Genomic DNA, 11,870 nt, shown 5'->3' with positions numbered 1-11,870 from the left:
CAGGCTGTGGTCACAAATCAGGTAAACATCTGGTTGGGTGATGGATAAATTCAAGACCTCCATGGTGGGTCACAGAGGTTACCTCGGTAGGGTCTGTACTGGTCAGAAGGATTCTGAGCAGAATCTGTAGAAGAAGTGCAGTGGTGGGGAAGATGGAGTGTTTCAAAAGTTCAGTATTGGATTTATGTTAGTGAACTCCCAGTCCAGTTTAATTTTACCATGACTTGATTGTCCCAGGAATGACCAATGATATCTGCTCCTTTTACTCTAATCTCTTTGCAATATTTCAAGAGAGAAAGACATAATTCGATATGTGTCTGAAGAGAACAAGTGCAATACATACCATGAGGTGCCCAGTCAAGTATCCAAAGAATAACTCTGAAATTCTTATTTCTATTTACTCCATCTTGAGCACGTTTTCAATTGTGTGGTACCAAATGAAACAGCCACATGTAATCAATTTTATGTGCTTCGATTGTTCTTATAGACTTCCAGCATCATTGCTATATTGCTTTTATTGGACCAAATTGAATATTTGCTGCTTCTGTTGACAATTCCCTGCTGAACCATGAACACTTACCAGCAAGTCCAAAACTTTGGCCTGCATTTTCAACCATTACCAGATTCCTGCCAATAAATCAATGGAGTCTGACAATGGTGCATAAACTTGTTGGAATTCTTTTGCATTTATGTACAGGAATCTGCTCATGAATTGAGTTCCGGGTTCGACTGATAGAGCAATTTGATATCATTAATTTCAATGTAACTTCTACAGCTTTGAGGAAGAATTATGTATGTTAGTTATTTAAAAGAGGCAGAGTGGAGATACGTCTCTACCAAAGGAGGTGTAAGGCATTCTTTCCCTCCATTACCCTGTTGGTCACCCTTGGGCAAGGTGTAACACCTGCTTAGCCTCCTGAACAGGGTCAAATGGGAGCAGGTGGGCATATCACAAGTCCTGATTATGAGACCACTAATGCCAAGCAGACAATCCCTGAAGAGTATTGATGATGGCTGAGGTCACCCATCTTGTAAAAGCACTACCTATAAGACAGCAATAACAAACCACTTCTGTACAGAAATTTGTTAAGTTGAATCATGGTCAAAGTCTATGATCACCCACATCATATGGCACAGCACATCTTGATGATGATGATTTAAAAGTGATGTTTTAAGATTTTTTGGATGAATTTCTTTTCTGAATTTTAAAAACATTCTGTTACAATTGTGATTGTTTATTTAATATTTTTGATATTAATAGTTGTTTAATACTAATGTTGCTGGGCCGTTTGCAGGATTGAGAAACAAGGAGCTTTAACATCTAACAAAGCTGGGAACATACTTCGCTGTCTGCTAATAATTTCCTGAGCTCTCTACCACGTGCTACTTGTTTTGTTCTACCCAAAGGACTTCATTTGTGATTGGAAGAGTCCAGCCTTTTGGAGACTCCAAGAGGTGTTTATTCAACAGGTCCTTCTTTCTGGATAAGGTAAAGGCCTGCAATAAATGTGAGTCAATTTGGTTTCTTTGTGTTGAATGCAGATTAGAGGCCCTTAAATGAAAATTCAGGTCATTATCATGTGTGAATCCTTCCTACCCGATATGCCAATAGCTGTTTTACAAAAAAGTAATTGAATTAAATGGTTTTCTAGAGTAATAGAAGAGAGATTTTGGATCAATGATTTAAAAGGCAGATGATAGCTTCAGCATGATACAACCCAGGACGCCAGCACGTTGAACAGAATCTTCTGACTTGTTGCATGCTAGTCTGCATTGCTGCCAAGCAAAGCAAAAAGCAAAGGCAAGAATAAAATCAGTCTGGGACAATCTTGACCTAGATATGTCTCACAAAGGGAAGAGTTGTCAGATGGAAGGTGTGGTATGAACAGCAACCCAGAGTCAGTTGAAATGACATCTACACAGGTCCTTATGTCTAGAAAACGATTTCCACGGATAAGGTAACAAAATTATGTGGTGTGACTGACAAAGCTGGTTCTTCAATCAGAAGAGACTGAGAGAAGGTTTGATGGAGATGTACCAACTTAGAAAAAGGCTATGGACAGAGAAAATAATGGGACCAATAACCAAAGGGCTTGGATATAAGGCAATTTACAAAAGAGCCAGAGATAATATGATGATAAAAAATCTTCTACTATGATGACTGATGAGGATTCAGAAACAACCTAGCAAGGGCTGGATAAAGTTCATGGAGAATTGGATGAGTATCTGAAAAATGTAAAATATTTAAAAGACATGGAGAAAGGGCAGAGGGTAGATTATTGATGAATATTCTGAAATAGAGATGGTGCAGATTTGATAGCCCAAATGGCATCTTTCTTGAAGCCTGGAATCTGTGCTATGATCGAATGGCCATGAAAGGATTAGAAGGTGAAGAGAAAGGCTTTGAAAGCAGGTCAGAAGGATGAAGACAATTACTATGGACAGGAAAGGTTACACTAATTTAATAGGAAGGATTTATATCTGAACATGCTTAAACTGTAGACTAATGGAAAATGTGAAATGTTTGCAGTGAGAAAAATATATGGGAAATCAATTCATGAGGTGATGAAGGAACAGATATAAGAATTTTAATATTGGGCTGATTAGCTCTATATTCAGGGAGATTTAAAAGAATCAAGGGGGATCTTGTTGAAACATATCAAAAACTACCAGGAATAGACAGATAAGGTACAGGCAGAGTGTGTCCTTTGGCTAGGGAGTCTCAGCCAGAGGGCAGGATAGGGAATGTGCCTTTAGAAATAAAATCAGTGAACAATCAGGCATTGTAGTGGTTGCTGAGGGCAAAAGGGTGTGATCAGGATGGGATGTGATCAATTAGGTAGCAAAGCTAATGGCTGTGGGGTCAGACATTGGGAATGTATTTAGTTTGATGGAGGGGAAAAGCAGGGAAGTAAATAGAGGTCTATTCAAATTCAACAATGAGGAGGGCAGAAAATTAGGATCAATTGTGAAAAAGTATCTTAAAGAGGAAGTAACAGAAGTCGACATGTTGGATTCAATAGTCATGGATCAGATAAAGTTGATCTTCTTTAAGATATGCAAAAGATATCTCAACTGTCTAGTTATGTTCTGCATGCTGTTTCACAAGCTTCAAAGTGATTGTGCAAGGAAAGGCGAAAGCTTTCTGTGAAACACTCATAGCATCTGGACCATCAGAGAAGAACATACGGCTGGTTTTAATAGTGGACTCGCCATATGTTTCTGATAACATTTGCTTCTCTGTGTCACCCTAGTGAAGTGTATTATCCTCCTACTTTCCCAGCGAAGGCAATATTGTTACTTCGGTATATGTGCACTCCAGTATTACAGTAACAACTCCAATGTCTGTTACACTTTGGTTAAGACAGATGTGTAGAAGAATTTCCTGCAACTGACAACAAGCATATACACACAGAGGAACAGGAACAAGTCTTGCATGACCTATGCACAAAGATGCTGAATACATCCAATGGTGTGGTTATAGATTTAATATTGCCTCAGTGCAATGACTTGAAAATGCCCTTTGTAAGATACTTTTGTAACAACACCCATTATTCCCAAAAAGTCAGCTTAAGTAAGCAAATACAAAGGATGTTTTTTAATCAATACATTATATTTACATGGAGTAGTTGTGTAGATCTTTCCAATCTTGCATGTTTGTAGGAATCATTTGTCTTCTTGATTGTTTTGAAATGAAGACTAAGAAAACACAATTGAGTTAACAATTTAGGAGCATAACAATAAGGTCCTCTCTATGTTCTTCTCAACATATCCATTCTCTGCTTGGCTGCATCTGTATGAAACTTTCTACTTGTCAACTGATCTTGTCGAATATCATGCAGTGTACAGCACACATATATTTTCTTTCAAGTTGTCTCAGATAAAGCTGAGAATTTCATGCTTTGATGTTGATTGTATAGTAAAATGCTCTATGCAAAAAATATTTCTCTTGCTAAATAAGTGGACGAGTATTGGCTGTTGGTTGTATTTTATTCTGCCTGCCCAGTCTTGCCCTGTGATTGTAATGGAATCAAATCTGCAGATATGAACATAGACCAGAGTAAGGGAAATAGTGTAGAAAATAGTAAATATATGATATACTGGCTTTGGAGCAGAGGCAGTTCACCAGGTTGATTCTGGAGATGGAGAAACTTATAGAAACAGAAAATTATGAAAGGGATAGATAAGATAGAGGCAGGGAAGTTGTTCACGCTAGTAAGTGATATTAGAACTAACTTCAAGATTCAGGGCAATAGATTTAGGACAGAGATGAGGAGAAACTGTTTTTTTCCCAGAGTACTGGAACTGCCAAATTGTCTGCCCAGGAAAACAGCAGAGGCTACCTTACTACATATATTTAAGACATAGTTGGATTAATTTTTGCATAGTGTGGGAATTAAGGATATGGGGAAAAGGATGGTAGGTTGAGCTGAGTCCATGGCAAAATCAGCCATGATCGTATTGAATGGCGGAGCAGGTTCGATGGGCCAGATGGCCTACTCCTGCTCCTATTTCCTATGTTCTTATAGAATGCAAGAAGTAAATTGATTCAGTGACAAAACACACAAAACGCTAGAGGAACTCAGCAGGTCATACAGCATCTATAGATGGAAATGAGTAGTCAAAATTTTGGACCGAGACTCTAGTGGTCTTTCTAGATGAGAGTAAGGAAGGAAGCATACCTCGCTATTCCTCTTTTGCCCTATTTATTTAAATATTTATTATTGTACTTTATCTTTTATGCCTTGCACTGTACTCTTGCCATAAAACACCCCATTTTACAACATATGTCAGTGATAATAAACCTGATTTTGATTCTGCAAAGGTCTTTTCATTAAATTCAGTCAAAATATTTTACATGATCCCAATGAATGGTAGTAAAAATAAGCTCTCACCTCATGGAGATACAAGAGGCTGCTGATGCTGGAAACTAGAGCAAAGAAAAAATAGAACTGTTGGAAGAATTCTATGGGTAATGCAGCATCCATGGAGGTAAAGTGGTTGATAAATTTTGAGTGTATCAGGACTGAACATGTAGAACTAAGAGGCAGGGGTGACATTGAGATTGCTTCGCGATAGGTGGAAACAGATGCAGGAAGAGATGATAGGCAGATTGGACCAGATGGTGGAGGGAGGGGAAAATGGACCAAGGGAGAGGAAATCCAGGTAAATAGGTGGGAGAAGGGTGATCATCCTAAGCAAATGGACAGTGGAAGATGGAAAAGCTGAACAAAGGGAGAGAGACCATGGGTGAGCAGGTGAGTGTAGGAAAGGTACACAAGTGAATGGGTTACCTGAAATTGGAAAATTCATACCATTGCACTGTAGGCTAATCAATGGACTATGAGATGGAGGTGTTTTAAGTTGCTTTTGGCCTCTCCCTGGTAGTGGAAAAGGTCAAGGATAAGACAAGTTAGAATGGGAATGGGAAGAAGAGTTGAAACCATATGCAGCCAAAATTTCAAGATGGCCATTGTGGCTGCGTGCATGTACTTTGCAAAATAGTCATCTGGTCTATGCTTGGTCTCACAGATGAGGAGTCATGCTATTGACATTGTCCACATTGTGAATATTTATGGACACAAATTCAAGAAATCTTGCACAGGTATGGGGTAGGAGTTCTGCAGGCAATCCTCTGATCCTTGATTGTAGTTTTGGTGGAAATACAACGGAGATCCTATAGAAGTGACAGAAAGAGAAGATTGAAAGTATCTTGATGGAACTTTTACTCTTTACAACATCACACATGTTCAAACAAAATATAACTTGAAACTGTTTTGCATTAGGTAATGTAAACCAAAGCTGGAGCCAAGCAGGTAAGAATTCTGGCAGCAAATTTATTGAATTAGCTACCTTGCCGCAAACCATGTATTATTTTCAGATGAGCAAAACATAACCTTAATGGGAGTTTGAAATATCCCATTGTTGGGCAGGCTCGGTTGCTTGTAATTTTAACTGCTTTTCCTTTTTTTTTTAAATTGTGCTTTCAATGAGGATAAAGATGTCAGAAAGATCAGTGAAATGCCATCAGATGCCTTTGGTTTTGAGCTGAAGTGGATCATACTTTTAGAGACCACGCTATGCTGAAATCAAGCCAATTCCTCAATATTCCATTTGGTTCCTTATGCCAATGAAAATGTCGGTTGGAGCCAAAGTTGATTCAATGGCTCCAGTTTGCCCACCTATGTGGTAGGAACTTTGGGACAACCTTGGAATCATTTTTTTTGGAATTTTCTACTGCATATTAGGCAATATATTCTGCCCAACTCTTCCTGACTGAGGGAGCAGGGAAGCAGGAGGTGTGTTGTGGGATTGCTATCAGCTGCTCACCCTACCTAGCCAGTAAGATGATTGCAAAAATATGCAGGGTGGTTTCCCTCTGATGTGTTCTCTCTGTGAGCAACCTGCTAATGTCTATTCAGTTCCTCTCAAGTGTGCTGTGACTAAAATTAGACATTTAATGTAGGAAATGCAGGCACCTACGCATAATGTACTGATCATTCAGGCTGTACCATAAACTGACCATTTTAATTTCTAATTTAGATATTGTGGAGCTTGGAAGATTTTGGAAATACAAAGCCGATTCATCAAGATCTTAAAAGTAAAAATATGATTTGATGCCTCAAGTAGAGTCCATTGACAAGACTTACTCCTCACTGCCAACAGTGTTGCTTAACATCTGACTAAGTACTACGATTTAAGGTGACTTTGGCAAAGTTTCCAAGGTCCGCCTTAATGACATCTTTTTAGCATACTGCTGGCATGATCTCTAGTTACATTTAATAGTTCAATATTGGGGGAGATGCTGGTGTTTGTAAAGGAAGTGGCTGAAGAATGGATTGTCCAAATTCATTTATTCATTTCCTTCCTTGCTACTATTAACAAATAAAAGAGAGATTAGGCTTAGATTTTCCATTCATGAAATTAACACATCATTCACTTGACTTTAACAGACTACCTGTCTGTGCATTTCTAAAATTTCTTGTTTTCATTTGCATCTGCAAAACATTTTGCCTTTTGTTCATATTTCACATGGTATTACTGTTGCAATTATATAGTAGTTAGAACAATAAAAAAAGAATTAATAGTTTTTGTTCAAAATTGCTACATAATGTAAGTAAGGAATTGAAACCTATTAACAGACAACTGGTCTAAAAGCGTGAGCTGAAAGCAAGTGACAGTTCATTCACATTTGTTTAAATTTATCTCATAAGCTCCAAATCAAATTCAAGATGCTTAAGATCAATTTTAAAATTGAATACATTTTGGAAGCAGAATGCACGGCACTTTGATGACGTTTTCTAAATATTTATTCTTTATGTTTATTCTATTGCTTAATAATTAGATATACAGCAGACATGCTATTTGGGTAGACTCAACAATTAGCATTTATTCAAATTTTTTTCATATATTCATATATATTTTCATAATAAATTGGCTGATATATCTGCTAAAATACAGTGGAATTGAATTTAGGAGCTGAGAGGTAATGTTGCAGCTATGTAGGACCCTGGTCAGACCTCACCTGGAGTACTGTGCTCAGTTCTGTTCACCTCAGTCAGGGGCTTTTTCCCAGGGCTGAAATGGTTGCCACAAGAGGACACAAGTTTAAGGTGCTGGGGAGTAGGTACGGAGGAGATGTCAAGGGTAAGTTTTTTACTCAGAGAGTGGTGAGTGCATGGAATGGGCTGCCGGCAACGGTGGTGGAGGCGGATACGATAGGGTCTTTTAAGAGACTTTTAGATAGGTACATGGAGCTTAGAAAAATAGAGGGCTATAGGTAAGCCTAGTAATTTCTAAGGTAGGGACATGTTCGGCACAACTTTGTGGGCCAAAGGGCCTGTATTGTGCTGTAGGTTTTCTATGTTTCTATGTTTCTAAAATAACGGAAAGGGCAATTAAACCAAAATTATTCAAATCATGCTGTCCCAAAACATAATTTAATCATTTTGGTATGCGATGATTATTTCTATTAAAATATAATAATGATCCTACAACTTTGCATTAAACAGTTCTGTTTATAATAAAAATGGGTATTGCAAAATTAGCATCACACAAATAATTCTGTTGCATTCCATCCAAAGCTCCTTTCTGGCTGATTTAATGGTTAATTACCATGCATAGACAGTAACAATTTTAGCTGCAATTTCTCAACCTCACTGTCTCTCTTTAGTTTCACTAACATCATCTTAAAATATACTGCAACCCTGTAATCTCTTTAAACATATAACATTTTTTGTTAAATTTTAACAGCTTATTTTAAGCTTCACTGACTTGGGTTCTAAATCTTTTACACTTACATAGTTAAACATATTTAGTCAATTGGTATCCTTCATTAAAAAATAGTCTCAAATGTTCTTCATATGTTGAGACATCTCTAAAATCACATTTCAAAGCGATAGGAGTCTTATCAAATGCAAACTGATGTAAACCTGTCAAAACCAAGTGTCCTGATGAACAAAACTTGAAAAGTAAGCTGTGGAAATGAGTCTGAGTAGAAACAATGGCTAAAAGAAACCATGAAATTATGAAAATTCCTTTTATTATCTGGAGAGCTGTTACAATGTGAAATCCACTACCAAAAGGGAGACAAGTAGTGATTTATAACAAGGATTTTGATCTTAATCAAAAGGGCAAAATAAATGAGCAAGGCAAGAAGACTTTTGAGATAACTCTTTCAAAGAGTAACCAGGCATGATGGGCTGCTTCAGGCCAATGAGATTCAATGAAGTCGATAGAAGCGTAGAGAAAGGAGGCAAATGAAGTAACCTCATTATGGCCTGATTCTGGGTTTCATCTTACTATTAGAACAACTGTTTTGGATAATTGATGAACAGGATTTTTTAGATTTCATTCAAGAAAAATATCAATTTTTCCTATCTCCCAGATCATCTTTTTGAAAGTTAAGGCTATGATAACCTAAAACATGACTTATAACAAAGTAAACCTGGTTTATATGGCACCTTTAACATGATAAAACATCCTAACCAACTTCACTGAAGTGTTGACACTAGATAGGATAGTGTAAATTTTGAAGAAGGCTTCGGGATAGATAGAGTTGAAGAGGGAGTGAAGCTTTGAAGGAAACTGAGAAATGACTTACATAATACCAAATTTTTAAAACATGCATACTACTCTGAACCCTGTCGTGGCAAGTAGTTTATAGAATGACAGAAAAAAATGCCCATGTACTTCTTTAAAAAGAAGTGGAAGCCCTTCCTGAACAGAATCAGGTTTATTATCACTGACATATATCGTGAAATTTGTTTTTTTTTTGTAGCAGCAACGTACAGTGCTATACATAAAAATACATAAATTACAATAAAAAATGCATATATCTAATAAAGAAAAATTCAGTAAGTAGTGGAAAAAGAGAGCAAAAATAGTGAGGTAATGTTCCTGTGTTCATTGTCCGTCCAGAAATCTGATGGCGGAGGCTGTTCCTAAAATATTGAATGTGTGCCTTCAGGCTCCTGAAACTCTTCTCTGATGGTCATAACGAGAATAAGGTGTGTCTGAGTGGTGGAGGTCCTCAATGATGCAATAAGACATTTCCTTCACCATAATAAAAACCTGTCAAAAAAGCTAAACATTTAAGAATACTACTTGAACCCCATTGCACCCTATACCTGATCCTCTCAGCTGCAAGCTCTAAACAAAGTGACTGCTGCATTTAAGCAAAAAGGTTAAGTCATTATTTAATTTTCCATTAGTAAACAGCAGATCCCCACAATAAACAGCAGAGAAAATAACCCAGAAAAGATACTTTTCACATTCTGCATCTGGCATTGTGCTTGCATTAAACTGGAACATCATTGGAAGAGATGATCACATTCTTATTCTTTGTGACTTTTGATGATACCTTAATCAACTTTTGCATATTACATTTCTCATGTTAGCTTATTAAAATCAGGATATTTTGTCAAATAGAAACAATCCAGAAACAGGATTAGTTCAATTTTCTTGCTTGTTTTGCTCTGAAAGTCTTTTTTTTCCAAGGTAGGATAGGAATTTTAAAAAACTCTTTTCATCATAAAGCTCCTTTTGAAGTTGCTGGAACATCTGCTGCTACGTAGGTACTGCAGCTTAATTAGACCATGCGTCTCCTAATAATTATACATTAAAGACATGATGTGTAGTGTACGAACATCTGCAATACAGAAGCTGAAGCAATAGTAACTGGTCACCGTATGGTTTTTACAGCCCAGCTTTACAAGGTGCATTCCACCTGAGTTGCTTTATTGGTTGCCTTTGAACTTGCATTGAAGGTGTTTAGGCATTTAGCTGAACAAAGAGTTTTCTAAGAAAATGCCCTACTGTACATGGCTGGCAATCAGCATGATGTAAATATTATAAGGAAAGGCCATCTGTGATAAATAAGTCTAATTTCTAACACCAAAGAATATAACTAGGGGGGAAGAAGGATAATTTTGACCCGTATTAGTGTGGTTTGAATTCATTAGATTGCTTCCTGGCCATGATGAAGTTATTCAATGAACAGAGTTGAGAGGACACGCTGCACAGTAGAAGAATGGAGAAATATATAAATGAGACATACATGACTTTGTGAAGAATTGGCAGGGGAGATTCTGGCAGGATCTTTCCTCCAAAACTAAAGGGTGTAAGTATGTTATCTGGATCATGTGCAGGCAGATGAGATTTAGTTTAGTTTGTCAATGTGTCAGGCACAGACATTGTGAGCTGAAGGGACTGTTACTTTGCTGTACTGTTCTATGCTCTATGAAAGAGGTCACTCATTTAGAGCTGTCATCAGAATAAAATCCTTTACATCGACGTTCGTTTGGAGTCCTGTACCAAAAGCTTAATCACTGAGTATAATTTTGAATGTTAAGGAAAGTGGAGGACATGAGAAATCAGGCAGAGTGGAGTTGAGGCACAGGATCAGAGGTGATCTTGAATCTGGAGAGGTCCCACTCCCACTCCTCATTCTATCTCTTTGCTCTTATTCTGAAACATTCCACTTTAAATACTGTATATCCCAACTGTAATTCCAAACTTAACTTTAGGACTTTATTTGGCTGCTGGCATCTTCCCCTTTCCTTTCCACTCTTGTTGAAAGCTCTTGGCCTGAAACATTGACTGTTTATTCATTTCCATAGATGCCGCCTGACCTGCTGTGTTCCTCCAATATTTTGTATGTATTACTGTAGAACTTTATTGCTGTAATATAAAATATATTAGAACTAAAATGCAGTCTTTGCCCATACTTTTGGGCAGATTTCATAGAATGTGACAATATTTAGATTATAGAGAAAAAAATCAATGAAGAAAAGCATCCTTTGTAAAGTTGTATCATTGCTGTCCTAATAATTGGAGCGACAGTATAGCCACTAGTAAGTGGATGGTTATGTCATGACAAATAGGAGATGGACCATAAGACATAGGAACAGAGTCAGACCATTCAGCCCATTGAGACTATCTGCTCTCTGCGCTGGTAAGGCTGTGAGACTGCCCTCGACCACTGTGCTTCGTGTCTCTGAAATTGCAGTGATTTCCCCTGCTAATATGATGACCTGAATATCGAGGCTGGTCTGGGGTTACATGAGTCTAAGTCATTCTGCAGATTCCCTGATTCCTGAACACTACCTGTTCCTCCAGCTATCTTTATATCATCCACAAACTTGGCCACAAAGCCATCATTTCTATCATGCAAGTCTTTAACATATAACATGAAAAAACAGGAGTCCCAACATCAGCTTCTGCGTAACACCACTAGTCACCAGCAGCCAACTAGAAAAGCTCTCTTTACTCCCACTCTTTGCCTCCTGCTAGTCAGTCAATCTTCTATCCATGTTACTATCTTTCCTGTAATACCATGGGCTCTTTCACAGCCTCATGTGCAGCACCTG

The sequence above is a fragment of the Hemitrygon akajei genome, chromosome 18 (assembly GCF_048418815.1).
Source record: "Hemitrygon akajei chromosome 18, sHemAka1.3, whole genome shotgun sequence".
NCBI lineage: Eukaryota > Metazoa > Chordata > Chondrichthyes > Myliobatiformes > Dasyatidae > Hemitrygon > Hemitrygon akajei.
This window is presented reverse-complemented; position numbering follows the sequence as displayed.